An 8996-nucleotide genomic window follows, 5' to 3' on the forward strand; every position below is an offset into this window, starting at 1 on the left:
CCTTCCCAAGAGTAAATCTAGAACTCACGACCTATTTCTCCTTTCACCCTTACCAATCAGGAGGGAGGAGTGTGGCTGGGCAGAAAAGAGCCTAGAGTTCTGCTAAAGAGTCCCCTCACAGGAAAGGAGCTGTTAGTCACCTCTTCCTTCTCCATAGCCATCCTCCTCCCAACATGCACTACTAACATATGTCCTACCGGTAGTGTTGTTGTTGTTGTTAGGTGCCACTGAGTCAGTTCATAGCGACCTCGTGTATAACAGAACGAAACACTGCCCAGCCCTGCGCCATCCTCACAATCATTGTTATGCTTGAGCCCATTGTTGCAGCCCCTGTGTCAATCCATCTCATTGAGGGTCTTCTTCTTTTTTGCTGACCCTCTACTTTACCTAGTATGGTGTCCGTCCCCAGGAACTGATCCCTTCTGATAACATGTCCAAAGTATGTGAGACATAGTCTCACCATCCTTGCTTCTAAGGAGCATTCTGGCTGTACTTCTTCCAAGACAAATTTGTTCATTCTTCTGGCAGTTCGTGGTATATTCAATATTCTTCACCAACACCATAATTCAAAGGCATTAATTCTTCTTTGATCTTCCTTATTCATTGTCCAGCTTTCACATGCATATGAGGCAGTTGAAAACACCATGGCTTGGGTCAGGCGCACCTTAGCCCTTAAAGTGACATCTTTGTTTTTCAACATTTTAAAGAGATCTTTTATAGCACATTTCCCCGATGAAATACATCATTTTGTTTCTTGACTGCTGCTTCTTTGGACGTTGATTGTGGGTCCAAGTAAAATGAACTCCTTTACAACTTAAATAATTTCTCTGTTTATCAAAATGTTGCTTATTGATCCAGCTGTGAGGATTTTTGTTTTCTTTATGTTGAAGTGCAACTCATACTGAAGGCTGTAGTCATTGATCTTCATCAGTAAGTCCTCTTCACTTTCAGCAAGCAAAGTTGTGTCATCTGCGTATCACAGGTTTTTAATGAGTCTTCCTCTAATCCTGATGCCACATTCTTCATATAGTCCAGTTTCTCAGATTATTTGCTCAGCATACAGATTTAATAAGTATGGTGAAAGAATACAACCCTGACACACACCTTTCTTGACTTTAGACCATGCAGTACCCCCTTGTTCTGTTAGAACAATTGTAGTAGTTTTGGCGAATTTCTTTATTAGAAGGCTGATCTCTGACTCTGTTAAGACCAGGTTTACAGAATAAAAAAGTGGGACCCATGGTCATTTCAGAGTGCTTTGGGAGGAAAACAGGATATTGTGATTAAAGTTGATTATGCGTGCAGTCAAAAGTTCTGGCATTCTTTACCTCTAAGTAGCTAGTGTGCATTAAAAAAACTCAATGCATTGCAGTGCTTTCGGAAAATGCTAAATAATCTGAGAGGAATGGGACTGGTCAAGCTACTAAAGAAAAAATTGGGGATGAAGAGAGGTTTGCAAGAGCATGTGATTGGAAGGTGGAAGAATAACAATTTCATCAGCAAGAATATTTCAGTCTTTGGTCTTGAAGATGATACTCTGCTGGGATAGCAAAGTCCAACATATGGCCACCCATGTGGACTGCTTGATGCAGAAGGAAGTAGATTTGGTGTGGAGAACATGAAGGAATGGCAAGAATTTGGTGTTGTTAAGGCTGTCATCAAGAAGGCAGTGGTGGTTCAGTGGTAGAATTCTAGCCTTTCATGCCAGAGACCCAGATTTAATTCCTGGCCACTGCACGTTATGCACAGCCATCACACATCTGTCAGTGGAGGCTTATGTGTTGCTATGATGCTGAAGAGGTTTCAGCAGAGCTTCCAGACTAAGACAAACTAGGAAGAAAGGCCTGGTAATATACTTCTGAAAATTAGCCAATAAAAATCCTATGGATCACAACCTGCAACCCATCATGGGGATGGGGCAGAACTGGGCAGCATTTTGTTTCATTGTGCATGGCATCACCATGAGTTGGGGGCTGACTCTACAGCAGCTAACAACAACAGTAGGCTGTTGTTAGACTTGTTCAAGGTGATAGCAGAGGTTGGGATGTCCTGTGGCTTAACTTCTATTGAGGTCTTGCATCTCCCAGGCACCTGCAGCCCTTGCCAGTCCATCAACCACATCCGTGATTGGCGTGCTTGTTCAGTGGAAGTACCTGGATTCCACCTGGGTTGGTATGAAGAGTGACCAGGAAGAGATGGCTCAGGACCCTTGAGGCTGCTTTGCATTTCCCATGCAGCAGGAGGGATTTTCTTCCTCCTTCCCCAAAGCCGAACCCCACCCTCACTTCCAGCCCTTTGGGGATAGCCTTTGGCTGGAAGGAAAAACTGGCCTAGACTTTGTTAGTGTGTACACATGCCACAGTGGGTCTGGGAAGGGATTGTGTGCAACCTCTCTGTGTGCACCAAGAGGCCTTTGTGATTATTGAACAGTCACTCGAGCATGACTTTGCTCCTTCCAGATGTTTCTGTGGAGCTGACAGGACCTCAGAAAGGCTCTCTGCCTGTCACTCTCAGAATTGTGGAGGGCTGGGATAGGAAGCCCAAGCTGCAGTTCTTGCTTTGTCATGGCCCAGTTTAATTTTCTAGTTAATGTCACCTACTGTAAAGGAGGGAGATTTAAGTCCCTTTCCTCATAATCAGTCTGTTGTAGGTAGAATTTGTTTGAAAGAGCAATTGCCAGTCAAATTCTGGCCCCAGATTAAGTGGTCAGCAGTGGGTGGAGACATAACCATACATGCTGTAAGCTGGTCATCAGGAGGGACCAATCACTGGGGAAGGACATCATACTTGATAAAGTAAAAGGTCAGTGAAAAAGAGGGAGACCTCAATGAGATGGACTGACACAGTGGCTGCAACAATAGACTCCTCAAACATAATAATGATCACGAGGCTAGCACAGGACCAGACAATGCTTAGTTCTCTTGTACATAAGGTTGCTATGAGTTGGGCTGACTCAGTGGCACCTAACAACAACGGCTGTGAGATGATGTGCTTCCCTGGGCAACTCAGTCTTGTGTGGAGGTATGAGGCTGAAATTATGAGTGAGTCTGAACTTGACCTTGGGCATTCATTCAAATTCTCACCCGCCAGTCCTGGTCTGATCCTCATCTTGGCTGTATCCCTTCTCCTCTGGGGAATTGACGTCTGCCTTTGGCATCTGTTCTCCATCCGACTTTCTGACCACTGAGACAGAGGCCATTTATTAGCTTTCCCCTCAAGATGTCTGATTGCATTTATAAAAATTTACCATGGTCATTCTCAAGCAGAATCTGTTTCCTTGGTGAGGGTTAAAGTTGCATTTTTCTACCTAATCCTGTTGTGAATTTTTTTATTCACTCAATGCATTCATTCAGATAACACCTCTCAGCCTTTCCAATCCTCAGTCATAATCTCTTATTTTCTCTTTTTTGAGATTTATAACTTACATATGCATCTGTCCTTCTCTCTAAACTTATTGCCTGGCTCTCATCCCTCTTCGTGCATCCTTCCTGCCATCATGAGTCCCACATGGGACCCAGATGCACCCAACATGTGCAGTATGAGCCATTTTTCTAAACAAAATATGTCTCCTTCTAAAAACCAAAGATTATGTTCATTTTCTATTTTTCAACTTCTAGCATCAGTTGAAAACAAAGCAGATTGTAATCTTCATGAAGTAAAAAGTACTTGCTTTTCCTTCATCTCTAATAAAACCAGTTACTGTAGAGTTGACTTTGACACATGGCGACCCCATGTGTGTCAGAGTAGAACTGGGCTCCGTAGGGTTTTCAGTGGATGATTTTTTGGAAGTAGATTGCCAAACCTGTCTTCTGAGGTGCCTCTGGGTGGACTCGTACCTCCAAACTTTTGGTTAACAGCCACACATATTAACCATTTGTACCATCCAGGGTCATCTCTAATAGAGAGTACTACATAAAACAGCAAGCACACAGAAATATGAATGATCTTTGCATAGTCTGTCTTAGTTACCTAGTGCTGCTAGAACAGAAATATCACAAGTGGATGGCTTTAACAAAGAAAAATTTATTTTCTCACTGTTGAGGAGGCTAGAAGTTGAATTCAGGATGCTGGCTCTAGGGGAAGACTTTCTTTCCCTGTCAGCTCTGGAGGAAGGTCCTTGTCTCTTCTGAGCTTCTGCTCCTGAACTATCTTCATGTGGCTTGACATCTCTCTTTCCTCATCTCGGCTTGCTGACTTGTTTAATCTCCTTTATATCTCAAAAGAATTCACTCAAGAGTCACCCTACACTAATCCTGACTCATTAACATAATGAAGACAACCCATTCCCAAATGGGATTATAACCACAGTCACAGAGGTTAGGATTTACAACACATATATTTGGTGACACAATTCAATCAATAAAAGAGTCCTTTTTAAAATATTAGGCAAAATAGCAGTTCCATCTTCATATCTCTCATATTTAAGCCTATAATATGTGTTTGCTATTTTATTTAGGACTATTCAGTTGCACTAGAGAAAATAAGAGAAACAAATAAGAAGGCCAGATGAAGCTATGTATGGAAGCAATCAGCCTTGTGAGACCTTCTTAGCCATAGATAAAGTAGAGCATTTGTGCTCTGAACCAAGTTAGAAGGGATGGGAGGACCAAGGAGAAGCAAATATACATGAGTTCTCCAATATTCATGAGGTCTTAACTCCGACACCCATTGGTGCTAGTATTTCCAACCTCATTTTAAAGATCAAAACAGGAATCCAGAGAGTACTCATCCAAGGTCACACAGTTAATAAGTAGCAGAGTTGGGACTGAAACCCAGGTCTGTCCACCTCCAACTCTGGTTTGCTTCTCAGTCCGCCATGCTGAGTCTCCCTGGTATGACAGAGTCTTCGGCACCAGAGATACCTAGTATATATTCTATTGCTGATTAACCTTGAATTTAATTGGAGAATACACTCTACAAGGTAAGAATGGAAAAATGAACAAGGATAAACATGCCTGAGCTACAGGTCAACCTCTAGAATAATGTGGGACCTCACAACAGACAGGGTACCCAGCCTTTCTAGACCCCAGGCTTCAGCTAAACAATTGACACCATAATACCTGCCTGGTTTTGGTCTTTAGGGTGAGGCCCATATTGGGAAATGAAGATGAACATGCTTTGGAAAGTTATCTGGGCAGAAAACTCATAGGTCAGTGGGCGGTTTGCTGCTACCACTGATCCCTTTATTGGCGGGAGTGTGAGTCCCACTTCTAGCATTGAAGGGAAGGAATTACAGAGAAAGTTTGTTTTCCTGTCACCTTTTCCAGAGCATAATACTAATCTTTAAATTCAATTTTTTTTAATGGTCTTGTTGACTTTTCTTGGCCTTCACCTTTCCTAAAGGAATCACTTCCGTGTATATTTCTCCTGGTCTCCTCAGTGAACTTCACCCACTGGCTACCACCTCTCCGCTCTCTTGCTTCTCTCTGGGGCTCAGTGCTGGCCCTTCTGCAGTATGTGTTTCTTCCATGAGCCCCTCTTCACACCCTTGCTTTTCCTCCTGACATTTTCCTGTTTCCTAATGACGCTCTCCTTCTGAGCTTTCTTCTAAATTTGAACACCAAGAGGCACTAGCGGTGACCAACAACAATGAGGCCTAAGAAAACAGGTCATTTGAGCTGGGAGAGACGTCACTGAAACCATCTTAGTATTTGATTGGCCTTTTGTTAAGAGAATAGTGATTCTTTAAGCCAGGCCTGAGAGAGACACTGGTCTCTTTTTAGAGTGGACAGAGTTGGGATGGCACGTACTGAAAGGGCAGTGTGTTGATGGCTGGAACTAGGTGCGCCACAGGCATGAGATTGTTGGGCAGCCTGAGAGACGTCTCGTGCTAATAAGCTGGGCCCCTGCCGAGCATCCAGCAGCCTCAGGAAGGACAAACAATGTGAGTCTCAATTGAAAGGCAGATGGATCTTATGGGGGGAGGGGCAAGCTGGGAGAAAGTACTTTGAGAGCGTGTGGCAACCCAGCCAGGGAGAAGTCAAGAGCCAGGGGGCACCTGGGAAGTGGTTGAGTAAGATGCTCATGAGGGGCCCTGGAAGAGATGTAGCACTGAACTTGGCTGTGAGCACATCAACACGGTGAGCTGTACTTATAGTCAGTAAATTATGTCTCTGTTTGATTTTATTTTGAGGCTTGAGTCTCTGCCGATGATGGAAGGAAAAAATAATTAGAACAAGAAGGTGAGTTGGGAGTAGGATGAGAAATAGGGTAAAGGAAGGAAGGAAAGATGGACAGAAGGAAAGCATGAGAACTTCTATGCTTTTTCCTGAGTAGGTGGTCAATGATGAATTTACCAGCTTGTTTTATTAAATTACTCTGACTGTCTTTCTCTCTTGTGCGTGTGTGTGTGTGTGTGTGTGTATGTGTGTGTATCCTTCCAATGGAGAAAGGAAATTCTTTGTGATATATAGATCACAGAGAGAGAGAGAGACAAAGACAGATAAAGAGAGACAGAAAGACAGACTTTGGAGGTGTAACAGCAAAACATACTCCTATTTTTACCTTACTTTGGTAGGAAGGGTTTGTTTGCTTTTTAATCTCTGAAGACATGGAAATGGGATAATAATTTTGAGTTACGTGGACGTTGCCTTCATACAGACTAATGGCAAGGTCAGTTTCCAAGTGAAAGATAAAATCCAGTGAGCTTCTGGCAGTGCAGGGTTCTCTGGGAGAACCACTGCAGAAACGTCACTGCATTCTCCATTAAGGAATTCCAGAGGGGCTCGTTTCCAGGGTCTATGAGCTCATCTCACCAGAAAGGTGGGTGATGCTCTTGTTTATGCTCCAAAGGCAAGATGGCCCTTTCCTCTAGGTAGTAAGTGCAGCCAGGTACAAATCCAGAGGAACTTCATCAATACCTGCAATGTTATAAAATCCAAGACCATAAACACAAGAATTGTATTTGGAAGTGTCTATCTATGTTGGTAAACAATATTTGTGTTTCCTGTGAACAATGTACCCACTCCCTAGACTGTCTCCACTATCAAGTAATGGCAGTATCACCTGTTCATGGTTTTATTCATCCTCTTTTGCTAAATTAAAGCATTAGTGAGGTAACATGTTGTTGTTGGCAGTAGTGGTTGCTGTTGAGTTGATTCCAACTCATGGCAACTCCGTGTGTTACAGAGTAGAACTACTCCATATACTCCATAGAGTTTTCTTGGCTGTACCCTTAATGAAGCAGATCAACAGGCCTTTTCTTCTGCGGTACCACTGGGTGGGTTTGAACCACCAACCTTTAGATCAGTAGTTGAACACAAACCACTTATGTCACCTAGGGAACCTAGGTAACATGAGACAGTGGTTAAAAACATGGGTTTTGGGAACAAACTGTCTGGATTCAAACCTCAGCTCCACCCCTTACTAGTTAGATATAAATTACTTAATCTTTCTGTGCCTCAGTTTCTTCATTTGCAAAATAATAATAATAATAATATTATAGGAATAATAATAATCCTATCTCATAGGGGAGTTGTGGACGTAAAAGTTAGTTAATATAGGTAAATTGCATACAATAGTACCTAGCATACAGTAAGCACTCAATTAATCTTTTCAGTTATTACTGGCTGATTGTCACAGCTTGACATTACTAAACATCAGGGTAAGATAGAGCTGATAGACCTAAGGGGAAGCCAGGATTAAGCCAAGGGATAAGCACATTGCCAATGAGACAAGAAACAACTACATGGCTGGAATTAATGATTTGGATTCATTTGCAAAAGTAGGAACCATAATTTTATAAAAAGAGAATTCTGAGAAGTAAATTCTATAAGAAGATAATACGGTGACATGACTCTACCCAATTTTATCCTTAGAGACAGGGATGTCTGTTTTTTCAATTGTTCTTGCTAAATGTGACTTTACCTCCTAAAACTGTGTCTACCAGTAATGAAAGAAGAAGGAGAAGAGGGGGTAGAGGGGAAGAAAGTAAAGCATCAGGACGGTGACCTAAGATGGTCTTACGTTTAAAGCTCTTATTCCTGAGAGGCGGGACCAAGATGGAGGAGTAGTCAAACGCTTCCAGTGGACCCTCTTACAACAAAGACCTTAAAAAACAAGTGAATCGATTATATATGGCAATCTGGGAGCCCTGAACATCAAAGGCAGAGTTGAGGAACCAGACTGAGTGGCAGGGGGAGGGAGAGATGGTTTGGAAGCAGCAAGAAGTTGCCAGACCTGACCTGGCGAGAGCCTGAGCCCTTCAGGCCTGATCAGCTCGGGGGTGAGGGGTGAGGCAGGCAAACAGTGGTGCTTGGGAGGTGCATCTTCCATACTGGGAGAGACCCAGGGCCACAGAATCTACATGGCCACCTAGAATCAGTGAGAAGCAGCCCTGGATCGGTGAAAGATAAGTACTTGCGTACTGCCTACCACACGGATCAAAAACACCCCCCTTAGGGAAAAATCTCTCTCCCATTTACCTTCCTGCTCCCTGCTCTGCACTGGGTCCAATACCGGCTTCAGTAATTGCCGAGTCCCCGGGCCAGAAATAGGATCCGTCACACACCCGGAGCCATTCTCCCTGTCTTGGAGAGTGAACAAATTAAAAAACAGGGGAAAAAATAAACTGCCGGCTCCCCTAAGCCAGGAACCCAGGGTAGGCACAGCTCCTTTGCCTAGGCACAGGCACAAGGGATCCACGGACTTTGAGTGCCTTTCCCCCTGCATAGACTTGTGTGGGCCCATTTCAACAGCATAAGCCCTTGTTACAGCAGTACAACAAGGTATACACTGGAATTCTAACTTCAACTGTTTCATCTGTGAAGTGGCAGTTTCTTGACATTTGACACGGCTCTGCTCATTAAGCAGGTTCTTCACCTACCCACTTCAGGGGCCTGAGGACTGGTGGCTCCACCCATGCCGCCTAGCCACCTGCTATAGGGGCCCATGAATAAGAGATGCCCCCCAGTCCTTACAGCCAACAGCATTAGGTGCTCATAGTCTGGCTGCAAAACTCACCCACCTATGTGCTCTAGGGAGCAGGGACAAGCCCT

At 43.7% G+C, this 8996-nt stretch overlaps 1 non-coding gene across 1 annotated transcript; it reads left to right on the forward strand.

Annotated features, from left to right (window-relative positions):
* Positions 1-1666: 1666 nt before the first annotated feature.
* On the forward strand, positions 1667-1737 carry TRNAE-UUC (transfer RNA glutamic acid (anticodon UUC)). Its single transcript has one exon. It is a non-coding gene; the product is annotated as a tRNA-Glu (tRNA).
* The last annotated feature ends 7259 nt before the right edge of the window (positions 1738-8996 follow it).

Source organism: Trichechus manatus, unplaced genomic scaffold, assembly GCF_000243295.1.
Source record: "Trichechus manatus latirostris isolate Lorelei unplaced genomic scaffold, TriManLat1.0 scaffold00245, whole genome shotgun sequence".
NCBI classification, from domain to species: Eukaryota; Metazoa; Chordata; class Mammalia; order Sirenia; family Trichechidae; genus Trichechus; species Trichechus manatus.